Below are 21,173 nucleotides of genomic sequence, written 5' to 3'. Positions count from 1 at the left end.
TTTACGCTAACCAAGACAGTATGCAAAAACCCGGACGAACTTTTGACAACGACTTTGACTAAACCCAAATCCTACTTAGTCCAAATTAGGGCTGTCAAAGTTAACGCGATAAGAATGGGGGAATAGTTTGCGTTCAATAGTTACTGATGAGCCACAAGCGGGAAAATAGCGAGCGGAAATGGACAAAGGAAAGAGTACTTTAGGGAAATACTGGGTTCAAAGCCATGGCAAGTTGTTCTCTCGACAAGAAAAGTTGCACTGATAACATGAAATGTAGATTGTTGCTGTGATTGCTTTTGCAAAATGGAATAAAAGCGCATCAGAAATGAAAGACGGTAGACAGGAATTTAGTCTAGAGTCACTTTTTATATCAAATGTGTTTAAACCATGTCAAGATACCTTCTCAAACCAATCACACACTTCTGACTTAAAAAAAAAAAAAAAGCGCTGCGCTTTACATCCGGTATTACAAAAATAACAAAATAAAAATGTTTTTCTTTATGAACATGTTTCATCAAATATGTTTTGTAATGTAATCTGTGATATTTCTACCTAAATAATAAAGCGCAAGTTATTTCCTAACCAGTTTGGATTGATCGTCCGCAATTACAGAGTGTTTTGCGGGCTAGATATTGCACTTTATTAATAAATAGAGAAGGTTAGGACATTGGTATGCAGAGATATGAATATGATTAACAACATTAAATGTACAGAATATCAGAAGCATTTATTCGGGTAGAACTATCACAGATTACATGACCAAGTGCATGATCGTAACAATCCACATGTTGTGGTATTAATGCGAGAAGCTTTTATCCAAACATGGTGTAGCTCCTCCTCTGAATGCGAGTGCTCCTACAGCAGGAACACAAATTCTGTATTCCCACAAAATACCAAAAAAATACCAAAGTTCTGCAGGTATTTTTTACTGGCATTAAAAGCGTGTTAATGTCCTTTTTTGTGTTAAGCTGGCCAGTTTATAAAAACATTTTTTAAAGCACAATAATTGTTTAGTCATGGTGGTATAAACTTGAAAATTATCTGCTAGAGGCCACCAAATAATATTTGGTTCTCAGCTGTGGTCCGTATGGACAGCAGCGGTGCTCAGTTGTAATACATTTTTCCACCACTTGTGGCAGTCATGACAATATGAAACAGACAGAAGAAGTCTGGAGCTAAAGTAATTGATTCTACACCAAAAAAATCCGCTAATCATTATTTGTTATGTTTCTACTGGGGAAGGAGACGGCAAGGCAACGGGATGTCAAGTTCAATAGATTTATTGAATACTTGATGAATACGTGGAGTGTGTATGCTACTATGTGTCTGCATGAATGACTATGTGTGGAATTACCATATGTGAATACCGTAAGGTTTGTTGAGATGCGTGTTGGATGTTTCAGCATCCAAATCCGAGTGGGAACAAGCCAGGGAAAGTCCAAGGTCCAAGCGGGGGTCAAAGGCAGGAGAAAGGGTCCGAAAGTCCAAAGCTAGGTCAAGGATCCAGGAAGGCAAAATGGGTCGAGGAGGGAAACAGCAGTGGTGACACGAGCGCTGTGGGAAGAGCGGGAGAAACAGGGATCAGGGGAACAAAAGGCAACAAGGAAACAGGCAACGAGCGAGATCAGGAGGTTTGTCAGAGACGTGCAGTTTACGGGTAGTAGATTACGTTCCGACGTTGATGAGTCAGCGTCGGCCATCTTTATACTGCCGTCCTTCATCAATGCCTGTTGTGTCAGACGTGGACTGCGGCGGAGAGCAAGCGCGGTCCGCTCGATGAGCGCGGGGGCGTGTCTGGTGTTCTCCCGTCCAAAGGCAAAACATAGTAACTCACTTCTAGCTGATTTTGAGAAAACAAAGGAAAACCAATCTATCTTGATGCTGTCTTACAAAGATTTACAAAGTCATCAAACGTATAGATGTTTTCCTGAGCTTTCATTTTCTTGCCGATTGAGCCATGGATTGAATCCGCTCTCATGAACGTGTGCCCTTTCTCCAGATATTGTATCACAATCTCGTGTGGGCCCCATTCTGCGTTTGCACACTGGGCAAGAGCCGTGTACAGCGTCCAGTTTTTATTTTGACCTCCACAGTTACAGTATCTGCCCAAAAGAGTCTGCAAGGGGAAGAATCAAGAACAATACATTTAATGAAGGTGCTTGCCACGTCCTGGGCCAATCTTCCAAATATCCCCTCGTGCCATAATATCACATAATCAGGTTGACCGTTGGCCCCCATTCGTGCAAATGTCTCATTAAAGACAATAAGGCGACTGATAAAGAAGCGCCGATCGGTCCCTTGAGATACTAGGTTTTTCTGTTGTATGTACGCGGTTATGTGGTAGTTGCTAGGTCCTGCCATGCGCGTAACAGCTTACTTACGGAACAAATTACAATATCGCATACACTAATGTAAAGCATATCACCTAGGAACTCCAAAATTATTATCAGCTCAGTTTTGACCAACATTGAGTTACTGGGTTTTGCCTTTGGACGGGAGTGTTCCCAGTGGAGCTTCTGCGTGCTCCCGCAGCAGAGGGAAGCACGGAGTGTGTGTGTGACACAACATTATTATTCTGTTCACAAAACTTTGGTGCCCTCCACAGCCCACAGTTTTCATCCAATCGGAACTGTTGAGTATCAAAACGTTCAGCTCGACCGGGAATCTTGAACGACCCACTAAAATAAAAATTAAATAAAAACTACCCATAAGTCCCGGTTTTCCCGGCTATTTTGTCCATTGAAAATGAATAGGCCAATTTTCAAACATGCACAACTCCTACAATTCTCACCCAAATCAAATCATTCCACCATCCACACACTCCACTCTCCTTGGACAATCAAACTCCTAAAATCAAAATCCGGTTTTGGAAAGCCCTGTTTTCACCTTCTCTTGGAAAGTTTTCACAGTCCATATTTTTCAACCGTTTTTGACTATTCCATCTTCAAAACATTCCTCTTAGTTGGGACAACAAATACAAAATTCCTGGAATTCCGAAATACCTATTCTCACTTCAAACTGTTACTACATGAACATTTTCAACTGATTCCAAAAATTTAAACACCAAACCATTCATATCATCTAATACAATAGTGCCAGTATCAATGTTTTCAAAGATTCCCGGTTTTACCGAAATACCCAAATTTCCAGGAAATTCCAATTCAAATGAATGGACGTATCCATTGTTCGGTATAGCTCAGTTGGTAGAGCGGCTGTGCCAGCAACTTCAGGATTGCAGGTTTGATTCCAGCTTCCGCCATCCTAGTCACTGCCGTTGTGTCCTTGGGCAAGACACTTTACCCACCTGCTCCCAATGCCACCCACACTGGTTTAAAAAAAAAAAAAAATGTAACTTATATATTGGGTTTCACAATGTTAAGCGCTTTGAGTCACTTGAGAAAAGTGCTATATAAATATAATTCACTTCACTTCTACAATGCCCTAAATTATCAAAATTTTGCGCCATTTTTAAACCCCGTTCCCACCTTTCAACCATCCACTCTTCCGATATAGCAAACACAAAACATGTTTTCCCTTTCCCATAATTCCATGTTTTTCCGAAATTTCTCCCCACACTCATCTAATTTGAACCTTTCCAACATCAACACACTCCACTCACCCTGGACATTCAAGCAAGGATGTTTCCCAATCATCTGATTATCTGGAATTACCAATAATTTTCCCCCATTGAAAATAAATGGGTGCATTGTACAAAACGCTACGTATTCCAAATTTTTCAACCGCTTCGAACCGTTCCAAAATCCACACACTCCGCTCACCTTGGACATTCTAGCATTCTACATTGCGAATTCTATTTATTTATGAGTCCCTTCATATACGGTATATTTGGTTACTACTTTTCTAATCGGCCTGACCGAAGTCTAAGGTTTATGTGTTAAATAATCACCATTATGATCAACACATGGTTTCATATCATTTGAGAAGGGTGTAAACTCTAAGTTGGTTAGATATGATTCTTGAATATGAGTAAAATCTAGATTACGATGACTAATTTAATGTTAATATTGGAAATGTTGGTCCCGTAGGTCAAAAATGACCTCTGATTTAGGGTGAATTTATTAATGGTGATGCTATCTGCGCCTAAACGCGATTAATTTTGAGTTAACTATCTACATAATGCAGTTAATCACGATTAATGGTTTTAATCATTTGACACTCCGAGTTCAAATGCAGTTTCTGCCATCTTGTGGAGGTGGTCAATTGAATAAAGGCATCCATCCATCCATTTTCTACCGCTTATCTCTTTAGAGGTCTCGGGTGGTGCTGGAGCCTATCTCAGCTACAATCAGGCATTCATTAGAGTATTTATGGTAACAATGATATGAGAGATTTTGATGAAATGTTTATCGGTCAGGTTTTTTCTCAAGTCAGACCAAAAGAAAAACTCCCCAACATCTCCTTTAAGGAATTGGTTGGCCTTGCAGGAGTACGGTCTTGTCGAGAAAACGCTCCGGCGGGCTGCAAGTGACTGACGTTAGAGCAGCACACACACACACACACGCACGCACGCACGCACGCACGCACGCACACACACGCACGCACGCACGCACGCACGCAAACACACGTAAAGGCTAGATTCAGACATCAAAGGCAGGTGGAGTGAAACCATGAAATTACAGCTAAGGTGTCAATTACCCTTTGAAAGCACAACCAGGCAAGACCCGGCCCGTCGCTGGAATTACAACAAATAAAGAGGAACTGAGGGGAGGTGGAAGAAGAAAAAGAAGAAGGGGGCGGGAGGAGTTGCTGTCTACAATATTGCATCCATGTAAACGCTCTTAATTCGTTTTGAAATTACCCCCCTCGCCTCGCACACATCACAAGCTGTGCCTGCGTGACGGCGCCGAGTCTGCAAAGCGAGAACCACCAGCGGGACCTCTTGTCAGACTTTCTCCTCCAGGGTTCTGGCGAGGGAAACCTGTCGGGCCTTTTTTTTCAAAATATATCTGTGGCAAATGCGTGCGTGTAATGAAGATCTGCAGCACTCTATTCCAGTAGCAGTAGAGTGGACACACAAGTTGACTTTATTTACTTAATAGTGTTTCATTGTATCCATTAAACCATATCCAGTTGTATTTATATTCCGCAAAGTATGTGAAAATACCGTCTAAACATCACAAAATGCCACAAATTCAGTCAGCCATTTTGAATATTGCGCTCCGAATATTTTCGGTAATTTCCATAGATTCTACGTCACTGTAGTAACACTTCTGCACTTTCACCATATTATTAGGTCAGTCATACTGGAAATACGCAAACATTGGAAAGAGGTGCATAATTGCCAAGCCTCACGATTTTTCCAGGAAACTCCGGTATTTCAGTGCCCCTCCTGAAAATCTCCCGGGGCAACCATTCTCCCGAATTTCTCCTGGTTTTCACCCCGACAACTATATTGGGGGCGTGCCTTAAAGGCACTGCCTTCAGCCTCCTCTACAGCCTGTCATCACGTCCGCTTTTCCTCCATATAAACAGCGTGTCGGCCCAGTCACATAAAATATGCGGCTTTTACAGACACTCTTAAATGAATGCCAGCATACTTGATCAACAGCCATACAGGTCCCACTGAGGGTGGCAGTATAAACAACTCTAACACTGTTACAAATATGCGCCACACTGTGAACCCACACCAAACAAGAATGACAAACACATTTCGGGAGAACATCCGCACTGTAACACAACATAAACACAACAGAACAAATACCCATAAAGCTACAATATACACCCCTGCTGCCCCCCAACCCCGCCAAGTTCAACTCCCCCACCCCCTGCTGCCCCCATTTCCGGAATTCGGAGGTCTCAAGGTTGGCAAATATGAAGAGGTGTGCTGTTTATCATTCACACTCCTTATGTAAGACAATAACATATATACTTGGCTTTTTTATGCATTCCAAATAAATAGCTAACAACTGAGTTAAAAGATCAAGGGTCCTCTATTTTGCCCATAAAATCCTCTAAAAAACATCCACAAAGCCCCAACAATACTTCATTCACATGTCGTGACCTGAAAATTAACCAAATATGAGTAATATCCTTATTAAAAACGCTTATGCAGACAGACTATTTTAGCGGTGCTTTGATAGCGGTGAGCTACTGCTAGCTTACGCTGCTAAAGTTGACACACAGAGTCGACGATCGCTTCTGCTTGGTTTTAAACTTTGCTAAAAGTAAATACTATATTATAATTCTTGCATCTCTCACCTGCTAGTCGACATTTAAATTAGGGGCGGCATGGCGTAGTGGGTAGAGCGGCCGGCCAGAAACCTGAGGGTTGCAGGTTCGCTTCCCACCTATTGACATCCAAAAAATCGCTGCCGTTGTGTCTTTGGGCAGGACACTTCACCCTTTGCCCCCGGTGCCGCTCACACTGGTGAATGAATGATGAATTAATGATAGGTGGTGGTCGGAGGGGCCGTAGGCGCAAACTGGCAGCCACGCTTCCATCAGTCTACCCCTGGGCAGCTGTGGCTACTGATGTAGCTTACCACCACCAGGTGTGAATGAATGTTGAGTCCCACTTCTCTGTGAGCACTTTGAGTGTTTAGAAAAGCCCGATATAAATTTAAGTTATTATTATTATTATTATTATGTGCAGTGGACCAACAGGCTGGTACACTTTCAAATTCCCCTCGTTGGCAAAAAAAGACACTAAAAGACGCTAGTTTGGTAAATCATTTCAAACCCTTTGATTGTGATTGAATCTTCATCTAAACGGGATTATGTGACTGTCCTGTCAGTGGGCATCCCAGCGAGAGTGGAAATTGTACAGTAAGTGTTCTTACTGTACAACTTGACATCTAAAAGGTATCACTCATCCTCTTTGTGTTCCGGCTCCAAAATTTAAGGTTCTTGTTCAGTATTTTCCCCAAAGTAATTGTTGTTGGCTCTCAAAAAGTCTGCTTGATTAGCACTGTTGTTGATGGAGAAGGGATCTGAGGTTCCTCCTCTACTTCACGGACCACTTGGTTTAAACTCTCAAAATGGCTCGGGAATATCCCTGAGATTGATACTATTTTGACCATATCTATTTATTCTCAAACTCTGTAAGTCGTTTGGTGTCATGAATTAGATTTATATGATAATAGCTTCAGTTTTGGGGCAACCTGTTTTTCCACTCTACTAGTACATAAAACAAACTCCAAGATGAACACAATGGATTAACTTGTGCATTGGTAGAAATCACCTACTCCAGTGACAAGCTGTAGCCAACCTAAAACCTTTCTTAAGTGTGTTAGGAAATGTGTGCCACACCAAAAAGCAATAATTTTGGAGACACTTCTGTGTTCGACACCTTTCCTTCCTGTCAGCTAGATGCCGAGCTGTCAAAAGAAGACGTCGTCTGTGCTTTGTCAGAGGCCCACAAAAGTCGACGCCACCGATGACGAGTGAGTGACACTTTTTTTTTTACTTCTTAATTTCCTCCAGACGGGAAGCGATGTAACGTCCAGACAGAGCAAGTCAAAGAGGCCGCTGCCTTTGATTCGTCAACAGACTAAGCGCTTCGTCGAAAGACGGGGAAAAAAATCTCCCTTTAGTTTTCGAGTTGACATACCCCCCAACCCCACCCCCCGGGACAAACAGCAACTGTTACTCAGATTCACGGCAACGTTTCGGACTACAAATCAACACGACAAAGAACTCCTAACTTCTTCCACCATGGGTCGCATCGGCAAAAAATTAAAGATGTAAATGATACATTAGGGTTAGGGGGTTAGGTTTTGTTTGGTGTTAGGGGTGGGGTTAGGATTGGGTTAGGGTTACAGTGGGTTAGGGTTGGGGTTAACGTTAGAGGTTAGGGTTGGGGTTTGGGCTAGGGTTTCAATGGGTTAGGATCGGTGTTAGGATTAGGTTAGCCTTACATTGGGTTAGGGCAGGGGTCGGCAACCCAAAATGTTGAAAGAGCCATATTGAACCAAAAATACGAAAACAAATCTGTCTGGAGCCGCAAAAAATGAAAAGTCATATCACATACAGATAGTGTGTCATGAGATACAAATTAAATTATGAGGACTTAAAGGAAACTGAATGAGCTTGGGGCGGCATAGCTCAGTTGGTAGAGTGGCCGTGCCAGCAACTTGAGGGTTGCAGGTTCGATTCACGCTTCCGCCAGCCTAGGCACTGCCGTTGTGTCCTTGGTCAAGACACTTTACCCACCTGCTCCCAGTGCCACCCACAATGGTTTAAAAGTAACTTAGATATTGGGTTTCACTATGTAAAGCTCTTTGAGTCACTTGAGAAAAGCGCTATATAAATATAATTCATTCATTCATTCAAATACAGCTACAAATGAGGCATAGTAATGCAATATGTACATACAACTAGCCTAAATGGTAGCTAGCAGTCATGCAGTGACCAAATATGTCTGATTAGCACACTCCACATAAGTCAATAACATCAACAAAACTCACCTTTGTGCCATTATAAGTTTTGTGGACAAAATGAGACAGAAAAAGAAGTGGCATAAATCACGTCTTAGAAAGTTGGAGAAAGTTATGCATGTAAACAAACTAGGGTGAGTTCAAGGACCGCCAAAATTATTAGGAGAGAATGGCGCTCGCCAAATATTCGAATCAGTGAAGCATGTTTAATATAAACAGTGTGCTTTATAGCAATTAGGGACGTTTGTGTCATGTTTGTCCTCCTATAGAAACCAAATTAAAACAAAAAATATGTTTTTATCCCCTTATCATTTAAATTTTTCATATATTTTTTAAAAAGCTCCTGAGAGCCACTAGGGCGGCGCTAACCATAACCATAACCCCTGGGTTAGGGTTATGGTTAGGATTGGGTTAGGGTTTCATTGGGTTAGGGTTGGGGTTATGGTTAGGGTTACAATGGGTTAGGGTTAGGGTTACAAATGAAAATACTCTTTGCTAGAAGTATAATTTTTTTTTTTAAAAAGCCCACACATCAGCTTTTTGTTATTGGTCATAATTTGTTATTCTTTGTGTGAAACAGTCACTACATTTCCATTTGCTAAGTCAGTCGAAGTTCCTGATTAGTCTAGTTGAGAAATCGCATTCATTTAGTGCATGGACACGCAGTGACTGTTTCATTTCGTGTTTGGAACAGACAAAAACCAATAGCGCTTGCAGGGCTGCCGATTCCTCACCAAGGGAAGCGATTGGCTCCCCTAAAAGTCAGTCAAGTCTTGGTCAAATCCAAGTGAGGTCCAGAAGGAGCAGAATGTCAACAAACCACACAACAGCGACCACAAAGCTGCCCATGAGTGTTCCGGATACTCGCTAAGTTGGCAATGCTGGATGTTTTTAAACATTGGTGAAAAAAAAGGAGTAACTTTTATTACTATTTTTACTGACACCAACCTGCAGGGGAGGCTCATAACTGGTACTGCTGTGTCATGTCAAGAACCACTAGTCCAGTGAACAGTAAAGAAGTTGAAAATGTTATGTTTGTGCCAAGATAGCCATAAAGAGAGGATTATAAGGCGCACCTAACTATAAACCGCACTAGCTAAATTCAGGGGAAAATACAGATTGCTCCATATATAAGCCGCACTCGACTATAAGCCGCAGGCGTTTTGATGTGTATTTACCGTAGTATATAGGGGTTCCTGCTACCACGGAGGGGATTGTCGGGACAGAGATGACTGTTTGGGACTGCAAAGCGTCTCATTTACTAACAATAAATCATTCAATCATTCAATCAAACTTTCACATCATTGACATGGCGAGCAGCGTTCGTGCAGAGTACAAATAATAGAACGGTGCAAAGTAATACAAAGTGCTCGCCTGTAACATGGCAGTAAAAGTGCAGTCTTCATGCTGCCGTCTCCAACGTCTCACCATTGATTCATTGATGTCAATGAATCGAGCTCTATTTCCTTCTTTGACAGCCAGATCGATTGCCTTTAACTTAAAAGCAGCATCATATGCACTTCTCCGTTTGTTTTCCATATTGAGGGTGTTTGCATTAACACTTCCTTCGCGCAAACTGTCGCTGACGCTCTCCTACTCTTTGTTTTGCTCTCGTTACCTGGCGCCAGATGTCTGCCTCGGTCTCGCGCATCCTCGGTAGTGCGCGCCCCTGGTTACCAGAACGAGGGAAAAAAGTAAGGGCTTATAGTCCGGAAATCACGGTAGTAATAGTGTAACAACAGTAAAAGTGATGAATCATTGATTCCTATCAATGCTTTGTTGAATACTTCATGGATTATGTTTCATTTCCTTTCAAATGTCAGAGAGTGTTCTTGTTCCGAAGATAGAAAAATCAAGTTATCAAAATAACTTTTAAAGTGAACCATAAAAAACATGACCGAGCGTCTCGCCAACTTGGGGAGGCAATTTGAGCATATCACTGCTAGTCTGCGCTTTATTTAAACCGAATGAGTCTTACGCTAGTCAACAATGTCGAAATAATATCTAATTGCTGAATATTTATCCCTGAAAATATGGAAAAGCTGCTGATGGTGTGTTTGACAAAAAGTCAATGCTGTACTTTATTATCATATTCGTTGTATGCATGAGTGTATTGTTTTTATAAAATATTTATTATCTAAAGTGTATTTTTCTTTTAAAAAGGCATGTTACAAGTGAAAATTGTGCTGGTTTGGGGCAGCCAAGCACAAAATATGATTTTAATTTGTTTCAATGGGAGACATTGGTTCACAAAACCAGCTAATGGAGATAAATGAAGCACATAAGTTGAGGTACTGCTGGAGGTTTAATGATTTTAGTTATTGTGAATCTTGATTGTAAATGTGTATTCTGATTTTCACATTTTGTAAAATATATAATATTTGCTAAAGTAGTCCTTATTTTGCCCGTCATTCACCAACCCAAAGTAAAACAACAACACATGTATTTGGGGGTTATGCATTCTAACTAGTAAATAAATGCGAGCAAAAATCTACTTGCAATGGAGTCTATGGGGAAAAAAACTATCTGAAACACTTCCATTCAGGTTTTATGTACACACTGTAAGTATATATGTAATGTAGTATCAAACACATACATAATAACATGTCATGTTGACGTATTTTGCTCATTTTTGCGCATGTTTTTAAAGTTACCTATACTTTGGTGGTGGAGCAGGGCAGGGAATAAAATTCAATAGTCTCGGAATGAAGTTATTGTCTTTTTGCTGTCTCCCCCTATTCAACATGACAGACGAAGTGTTATATGCTGTTGAGTTTGTTGCTTTAAAACGAGACTTGCAAAAACTAAAGTATGGTATGGAGCTTTTTTATTCATGACATTACAGCTACTCCAAATGCTAACTGCTGGCATCAAACACACAGAGAATGGCGTAACATGAAGATGCGCAGCAACCAGTACATAATCACAACATAAAAAAAGCACAGAATGGAATTTACATTATTATCGCTATTACATTAGACTATAGTTATCTTATTACTACACTGTTGATAGATAATCAATATTACTCAATTATTATTTTTGTTGTTAATTTATTACTACATTGTTATCAGATAAATAATTGATAAATGGGTTGTACTTGTATAACGATTTTCTACCTTCAAGGTACTCAAAGCGCTTTGACATTACTTCCACATTTACCCATTCACACACACATTCACACACTGATGGAGGGAGCTGCCATGCTAGGCGCTAACCATCAGGAGCAAGGGTGAAGTGTCTTGCTCAGGACACAACGGACGTGACAAGGTTGGTACTAGGTGGAGATTGAACCAGGGACCCTCGGGTTGCGCACGGCCACTCTCCCACTGTGCCACGCCGTCCCTAAATAAAAAAAATATTACATTAATATTATCACTACTATATCATTAATAAATGTTGGTATTACATTATTAATGTTGCATTATTATTATTACTACTATATTAATATTACATATTTTGTATCATTACACAATTAATATTACATTGTTATTGTTATCACATATTAACACTATCACATTACACGATTGTTATCATATTACAACATATATGTTAAAAAAATTGATATTACGCTATTATTATTATTACTGTGATACTATTATTACAATGTTATCACATGAATATAATTACACTAATATTATTAGTACTACATCATTATTAAATGTTTAGTGTTACATTATTAATATTGCGTAATTATTATTAATATTACATAGTTTTTATCATTACACAATTAATATTAAATTCCATCCATCCATTTTCTGCCGCTTATTCCCGTTCGGGGTCGCAAGGGTCGCTGGCGCCTATCTATCACTTTACACGATAGTTGTCATGTTACAACATTTTTGTTAAAAAATTAATATTATGCTATTATTATTATTACTGGTATACTATTACTACATTGTTATCACATGAATATATTTACACTAATATTATTAGTACTACTTCATTATTAAGTGTTTAGTGTTAAATTATTAATGTTGCATTACTATCATTACTACTATATTAATACTATATAATTGTATTACTACTATATTAATACTATATAATTTTATCACTACACAATTAATATTAAATTGTTATTTTTATTATATTATTATAACTGTTACATTACACTATTGTCATCCTGTTATGACATAGATAGACAGATAGTACGTTATTGTACTATCAATTTTATACATATTTTTTATTATTACACAAATAGTATTAAACTGTTATTGTTATCATATTATTATCACTATTACATTACATTATTGTTACACTATTACTCAATTGTTATTAAAAAAATATATAGCTATTAGTATTACTGTTGTTACACTCTTACTACATTGTTATCAGATAAATATTATTACACTGATATTATTACTGCAACATTATCATTACATTTTAGTGTTACATTATCAATGTTGCATTATTATTATTATTATTACTACTACTATAATATGACAAAAAAATTATCATTACACAATTAACATTATTTCATTTCACTATTGCTATCCCATTATTACATTTTTAATAGATCAATCAATCAATGTTTACTTATATAGCCCTAAATCACTAGTGTCTCAAAGGGCTGCACAAACCACTACGACATCCTCGGTAGGCCCACATAAGGGCAAGGAAAACACACACCCAGTGGGACGTCGGTGAAAATGATGACTATGAGAACCTTGGAGAGGAGGAAAGCAATGGCTGTCGAGCGGGTCCAACATGATACTGTGAAAGTTCAATCCATAATGGATCCAACACAGTCGCGAGAGTCCAGTCCAAAGCGGATCCAACACAGCAGCGAGAGTCCCGTTCACAGCGGAGCCAGCAGGAAACCATCCCAAGCGGAGGCGGATCAGCAGCGCAGAGATGTCCCCAGCCGATACACAGGCAAGCAGTACATGGCCACCGGATTGGACCGGACCCCCTCCACAAGGGAGAGTGGGACATAGAAGAAAAAGAAAAGAAACGGCAGATCAACTGGTCTAAAAAGGGAGTCTATTTAAAGGCCAGAGTATACAAATGAGTTTTAAGGTGAGACTTAAATGCTTCTACTGAGGTGGCATCTCGAACTGTTACCGGGAGGGCATTCCAGAGTACTGGAGCCTGAACGGAAAACGCTCTATAGCCCGCAGACTTTTTTTGGGCTTTGGGAATCACTAATAAGCCGGAGTCCTTTGAACGCAGATTTCTTGCCGGGACATATGGTACAATACAATCGGCAAGATAGGATGGAGCTAGACCGTGTAGTATTTTATACGTAAGTAGTAAAACCTTAAAGTCACATCTTAAGTGCACAGGAAGCCAGTGCAGGTGAGCCAGTACAGGCGTAATGTGATCAAACTTTCTTGTTCTTGTCAAAAGTCTAGCAGCCGCATTTTGTACCAACTGTAATCTTTTAATGCTAGACATGGGGAGACCCGAAAATAATACGTTACAGTAGTCGAGGCTATTGTTATTGCTGTTGTTACACTATTACTACATTGTTATCACAGCATTTGACACATTCAATCATAAAAGTTTTAATCAACAAATTAGAAAGGTATGGCATCAGAGGGTTGTCTTAAAGCAATACGTGAAGATAGGCGAACACACGTCGACAGAGCTTAACATGTCTTGTGTGTAATGATAAAAGTAGAGTAATATATAGTTGCAATAATAATAAGGCAACAATAAAAGTAAAAAAAATATGATAATGTAGTAGTAATAATATTTATCTCATAACAATCTAGTAAAAGTGTAAAAACAGTCAAAATGATAGTGAACAGGGGCAGGCCATGGGTTTCCCACCTATGCTTTCAGTGATCTCCGACTTCAATTATTACCTCTCAAAATACCATCATTGATGTCACCACATGACCATTGCTGGAAAAATACTATACAGGAACAAATTTAAATAGTACTGGGCATTGAACACATTAACAGTGTACAAAACTGGTTATTTTCTGGCGCATTTACGAATCAATAAACCCACATCAGCAATTAAAACATATCTCATGTGATACTGTCAAAATTTAAATTGCAAAACACATATTAAACGTGGAAAAAATAAAAAATAAAAAAATATCTGAACTGACAATTTGTAGAACCCATTCGAGCTTCCAGGGTTGGCAGACATTGTCTCACAAAATGTAGTTTCTCTTTAAACATCCTTCTTGAAAATGGCCTTGCAAATATGTGTTGTCATGTCTAATCATAAAAGATGCATTCGAGGCGTGTTGGCTGAGTTCTTAAAGTTTACTCCACAAGGTGCTCATCAAAAACATCCTGCTGCCAGCATGGCTAAACGAGGCTACTGCGCATGCTCTTCACTACTTTGGCATGCTGAGTAATGGAGTTGTTATGTTACCTAGCTCAAAACATCACAATATGTGTCTGCCTTAGGCCATCTAGAATGCCATACTGACAACAACTCGTGATCTGATTGGCTATCACAACTGTCTGTTAACCATTTGTATCCGTTCATTTACAGTGCACGGACGCCTGCATTATCGATTCTGAAGGCTTCGGGCAGATTTTGTACGGCATGGCAACATACGCTAGCTGAATTCTGATTGGATACAAACTCTATAACCCAAAAACAACAACGCTAGAAGGAGCATAATATGACACGACGAGAATATGAATACTTTTAGATTTTTAGGGAAAGTAAATTAAAAAAATACTTTTGTCTTTAATTATGATCATGGTTTCTGGTTATGTTAGTCCAGCAGAGAAAACGTTGTTGACCCTGACGGCACACCACTGTTAAAGGCCTACTGAAATGAGATTTTCTTATTTAAACGGGGATAGCAGGGCCATTCTATGTGTCATACTTGATCATTTTGCGATATTGCCATATTTTTGCTAAAAGGATTTAGTAGAGAACATCCACGATAAAGTTCCCAACTGTCGGTGCTAAGAGAAAAGCCCTGCCTCTACCGGAAGTCGCAGACGATGACGTCACATGTTTGATGGCTCCTCACATATTCACATTGATTTTAATGGGAGTCTCCAACAAAAGTGCTATTCGGACCAAGAAAACGACAATTTCCCCATTAATTTGAGCGAGGATGAAAAATTTGTGTTTGAGGATATGGATAGCGACGGACTAGAAAAAGAAAAAAAAGAGTTAAAAAAAAACGCAATTGCATTGGGACGGATTCCGATGTTTTTAAACACATTTACTAGGATAATATCTTTCTATTGTGTTGATAGTGTTTTAATAGTGAGTTACATAGTACCTAATAGTCGCAGGTGTACGTCCACGGGTGTCTTGACGCGCAGTGTCTCAGGGAAGTCGACGGCAGCTTCATGGACGGCCCAAACTCAGCTTTTCTCCGTTAAGAACTGACTTTTTAACCACAATTTTCTCACCGAAACCTGCTAGTTGACATTCGGTCTGGATTCATGTTGGCTTGACCGCGCTCTGATCCATAGGAAATTTTCACCTCCGGGATTTTTAAACAAGGAATCACTGTGTGTTTGTGAGGCTGAAGGCTAAAGCTTCCCAACTCCATCTTTCTACTGTGACTCCTCCAATATTAATTGAACAAATTGCAAAAGATTCAGCAACACAGTTGTCCAAAATACTGTGTAATTATGCCGTTAAAGCAGACAACATTTAGCTGTGTGTGTGCGTAGCCTCATACTTCCTAAAAACCCGTGACGTCTTGCGTACACGTCATCATTACATGACGTTTTCAAGACGAAACTCCCGGGAAATTTAAAATTGTAATTTAGTAAACTAAAAAGGCCGTATTGGCATGTGTTGCAATGTTAATATTTCATCATTGATATATAAACTATCAGACTGTGTGGTCGGTAGTAGTGGGTTTCAGTAGGCCTTTAATAAGGAATCTAACCTCAGGGTGTTTTCCGAACAATTCTAAATACCTGGGAAACTTAACTGCATGTTCAATGCCTCATGTGTAATTTGGGTCAAACACCATGAATTTCACGTGGAAGTCGAACAGCACAGCATTTACTTAAATGGCATAATTCAGACAACCTTCCTTAGTCATGGAGCATAAAAAAATATTTTTAAATGAAACCAACACTGGTGGGTAGTAGTGGGTTTCAGTAGACCTTTAAATGCTTTTGTTCGATCCATAAACACTGCAGCAGCACGTTTTTTAACATCTATTGTGATATCTTCCATTATTTCCATTAATGCCATTGATGCTGAAATGTTGGCTCTGTATCCGTGTTGCTTGTCTCTGAGTGTTTCCTTTTTATTTACAAATGTGTCCAATCTGTTGTTAAACAGTTTTTCCATAATTTTAGAAAAGTGTGGAAGAAGAGAAACAGGTCTGTAGTTTGTTTCCAGTCTTATGAATTGGTGCGACTTTTGCCAATTGTGGATTGTTCACCCACTAGTAGGGAACGTGAGCTGGGTCTAGACCGTGGTGATCCAGGTTAGTTTCACCCTACTGATGGTGTGTTGACAAATAGTAAAATTACTCTCAAATGTTTTGTGGGCCAGTCAAAAATGGACAGCACGTCCAGTCTCTATACGGTAACCAGTTTGAGACCGAGAGTTGCTGTTCATATTTCTTTGCATATGTCACCACTTTGCTACGTTAGCGAGGCAAAGCGCCCAGCGGGGGAAGCAGGTAGAACTGCATGCGCTGAGAAGGAGTCCACATCCGCACGATGGCTGATTTTTTTGTCCGCTTCGTGGACTTTTTACGCTGCTAGTTGGAAGAGGACGCATGTTTTTACATAACCACAACTCAGACTTGTGGACCCTCGTAAAACTGGATCACAATTTCCTGCTCCTCCGTCCCACCAATTGAGTTTTTTTTTTCACTAAGGGACATTTCAAAAAGCCACACATAAAAGGAAGCGGTTGTCAGTACTTGGTTCTCGGGTCAACAGCGTCATGTGACCCCGACAGTCGTGGTTCTCGCCGTTCTGGGGATCAGGTGACACTTCCTGCGCCTTCAAACCTTCAAAAGGAGGCAGAGTAAAAGTGCAGACAGTCCACAGCAGCCGCCCCATCCTGGAACAGAGATAAATGGTATGCAAGCACGCACACGGCGGCACTGCAGGGCCCGCTCTCATTGGTCCACACTCCGTCGAATGTGGGTCACATGGGCGGAAGTGCAGGTGGTCCTATTTGAAATTGTTTTCTTCTGGTGGACTTGTTGAAACGAGACCGGCTCTGTGTTTTCTCTCCTCGTGTTTTCACCTTGTCTGCATGGCGTTCCTGTGACAGCCACGAGGCAATGCGACCAAACGAAGGTTGCAGCCTGCAAGATCAGTTTGCTAAATATAAAAATGAGCTGCAGTTTTTTTAATGAAAAAAACCTCTGTTCTAAATGTGTCCACTGGATGTCACAATAGCAATTTAAGTGTAACCCATGTTGCACATGCAAGTGTTCAAAAATGTTGTGTCAGTTGACTTTACGGGCCCCTCTGGATTGGCTGCAAGCAATCAACTGCTCCTGTTATGGCTGGCAGCAGATGGTGACAGACTGATACTGTAACCACGCACAATACCTTCTTTCATTGTCAATTATCCACTCAACGGATAAAATAACGAAACGGTAAGATACAAAGACTTAAGTCAACATGAGTTCCGTGCAGCGCTCATAATTGGTTGACGGTGCGATGTGCACCCTGCACTTCATTGTAAAAATGTGCATTTCTATATTTGTTTTTGTTCTATTTTATTTAATGCTTAAATCTACCATGTTCAAACTGGTTACGCTTAGTTATGTTACCTGGATTTCGGCTACGGTGTCATTTTGACAATTGTTTTGTTTATATTATAATTGCATTATTTGAATGATATTAAATGAATGTGCTGTGGCAGTGGTGGATGTCACCAATGTGGCGGTTTGAGGAAACACTCGGTTGCTTTTCCAAACACATCTTTAATGGTTAACTGCCAACATGGGCCTACGTTTAATGGCTTTGTAAAAACACTGAGACAAAATCTAAGTTCATTGTGTTCTTTTAAATGTATCAACTGGATGTCGCAATAGCAATTTAAGTGTAACCCACATCACACATGACAGTGTTTAAAGACGATGTGTCAGCTGACTTTAGGCACGCTCTGGATTGTCTGCTGCTAATCCAATCGGCGCAGGTGTAAGCAGTCAGCTGCTCCTGTTGTGGCTGGCAGCAGATGGCGACAGACTGATGCTGTAGCATATATATTTTATCCACTCAACAGATAAAATAACAAAACAGTAAGATGCAGAAGCCTAAATCAACATGACCATTGCCTTTGTAATTTGAGTACTGTGCAACGCTCGCAATTGGTTGACTGTGCGATGCACGCCCTGAACTCCATTGTAAACATGTGGTTCTACATTTGTGGTTTGTTCTTTTTTATTTTATGCTTAAATCTACCATGTTCACACTGGTTACGCTTATGTTAGTTATGTTACCTTGATTTTGGCTCTGGTGTCATTTTGATAATTACTTAGTTTATATTATAATTGTGTTATTTGAATGATGATAAATGAGTGTGTTGTGGATGTCACCAATGCCGCTTTAATAGTGAACTTCCAACATTTGCAAACAAAGTTTAATGGCGTTGTAAAAACACTGAGACAAATTAAAGTTCATTGTGTTCTTCATAGTGTTTTTGAAACTGCACCAAGTTGTTTCTAACTTGAAGTTGTTTCTACCTTGAAGTGTTTTGCCTATTTGTAATGTGTACATTTTCAGAATGTGCTTGTTCTATTTTTGGCCAAAACAAAACAGAGAAAACAATCTATAGTTGTCTTTACTTTTAAGTTATTGTGCTTTGATTTGACCAGTGCTGCCCGCGTGGGAGTACATTTTCTTCCCTGCGGCCCTTGAACTAAAATTACTTTGAAACCCCTGGCTAAGAGGATGCATACCGCCTACCACAGGCTCATTATGTAAATATGATTCGCATAAAAATCACCCTGATTGCCAACCAGGGACAGGTGAGGGAGCCAGCACTCAGTTAGGATTAGGGGCAGGAAGTAAAACTAATACCACAAACTAGTAATAATTGTCATGGTGAAATACATGCGAATGTTGTCAGCAGTTCAGCTGAGATTGGCTCCAGCACCCCCCGCGATCCTGAGAGGGACACATGGTATAAAAAAATTAATCTAATCATTTAAATCTTTGCTAAAAGTCATATTTTGGTACTGTATAAATATTTGTATTACTCTTTATTCCAACTACTGTGGACCTTAACTGTCCATCCATCTATCTTCTTCCGCTTATCCGAGGTCGGGTCGCGTGGGCAGCAGCCTAAGCAGGGAAGCCCAGACTTCCCTCTCCTCAGCCACTTCGTCCAGCTCCTCCCAAGGGATCCCGAGGGGTTCCCAGGCCAGCCGGGAGAGATAGTCTTCTCCGTGGCCTCTTACTGGTCAGTTGTGCCCGAAACACCTCCCTGGGGAGATGTTCTGGTGGCATTCTGACCAGATGCCCGAACCACCTCATCTGGCTCCTCTCGTTGTGGAGGAGCAGCAGGTTTACTTTGAGTTCCGACCTCCCTCTCTAAGCGAGAGCCCCACCAACCGGTGGAGGAAGCTCACTTCGGCTGCTTGTACCCGTGACCTTGTGCTTTCGGTCATAACCCAAAGCTCATGACCATAGGTGAGGACGGGAACTTAGATCGACCGGTAAATTAAGAGCTTTGCCTTTCGGCTCAGCTCTTTCTTCACCACAAGGGATCGATACAGCGTGTACATTACTGAAGACGCCGCACCGATCCGCCTGTCGATCTCACGGTCCACTCTTTCCTCACTCGTGAACAAGACTCAGAGGTACTTGAACTCCTCCACTTTGGGCAAGATCTCCTCCCCAACCCGGAGATGGCACTCCACCCTTTTCCGGGTGAGAACCATGGACGCGTACTTGGAGGTGCTGATGCCCATCCCAGTCGCTTCACACTCAGTTGCGAACCGATCCAGTGAGAGCTGAAGATCTTGGCCAGATGAAGGCATCAGGACCACATCATCTGCGAAAAGCAGAGACCTAATCCTGTAGCCACCAAACCAGATACCGTCAACACCCTGACAGCACCTAGAAATTCTGTCCATAAAAGTTATGAACAGAATCGGTGACAAAGGGCAGCCTTGGCGGAGTCACACCCTCACTGGGAACGGGTTCGACTTACTGCTGGCAATGCGGATCAAGCTCTGACACTGGTCATACAGACCTTAACTGTATTTCATTAAAAAAACAATTTGGCAAATGTACACTTTGATCATGTCCCTGAGTTTTTTAATCAATCTTTGCCCTAACTGACACATTATTCCCTCTGACAAATGTAGAATGTCACATGTCACATGGTCCACAGGAAGTTGCATCATTCACAACCTTTGTGACCCGTTCCTTTGTGCTCGTTTGTGCTGCGAACATTTATTCTTGACTCGGAACATACATTTCTCTTTAAGTCACACTTGACTAACTGCACTAGAGCAAGCCCGGTTACAGGCAATTACAGAGCCTGCTAGTCTGGGTGAGGAGTAAATTAAATTAGAACTAGCCAGCGACAGGCTGGATAATCCCTGCACACATAGCAATTTCCTTAGAATAATACACAACTCACATAATGTTTTTTCTGCTATGACTGTGTCAGTGTTGGACATGCGTTCTACTGAGGCGGCAAATTATGATACGTTCAGTTTATCGCAGCACCAAGCAAACAATCTGAAAATACCTCTCATATCAATTCCTAGATATGGTCGTAATTATTTTAAGTGCACTACGCAGAATAAACGCAACATTATTAATATTGATACTACGGATAAGTTGATCAAAAACTCCTTAAAGCATCCCACTACCTATAATATGGGCTTTTTAAACATAAGATCA

General features: G+C 40.5%; 1 long non-coding RNA gene across 1 annotated transcript; it reads right to left on the bottom strand.

The window, feature by feature from the left end:
- Nucleotides 1-1,262: 1,262 nt before the first annotated feature.
- On the bottom strand, nt 1,263-17,387 carry LOC133548747 (uncharacterized). Its single transcript, XR_009805934.1, has 2 exons — nt 17,219-17,387; nt 1,263-1,554 (listed from the first exon to the last, which is right to left on the bottom strand). It is a non-coding gene; the product is annotated as an uncharacterized LOC133548747 (long non-coding RNA).
- Between the last annotated feature and the right edge of the window lie 3,786 nt (nt 17,388-21,173).

The sequence above is a fragment of the Nerophis ophidion genome, linkage group LG03 (assembly GCF_033978795.1).
Source record: "Nerophis ophidion isolate RoL-2023_Sa linkage group LG03, RoL_Noph_v1.0, whole genome shotgun sequence".
Taxonomy (NCBI): domain Eukaryota; kingdom Metazoa; phylum Chordata; class Actinopteri; order Syngnathiformes; family Syngnathidae; genus Nerophis; species Nerophis ophidion.
This window is presented reverse-complemented; position numbering and strand designations above follow the sequence as displayed.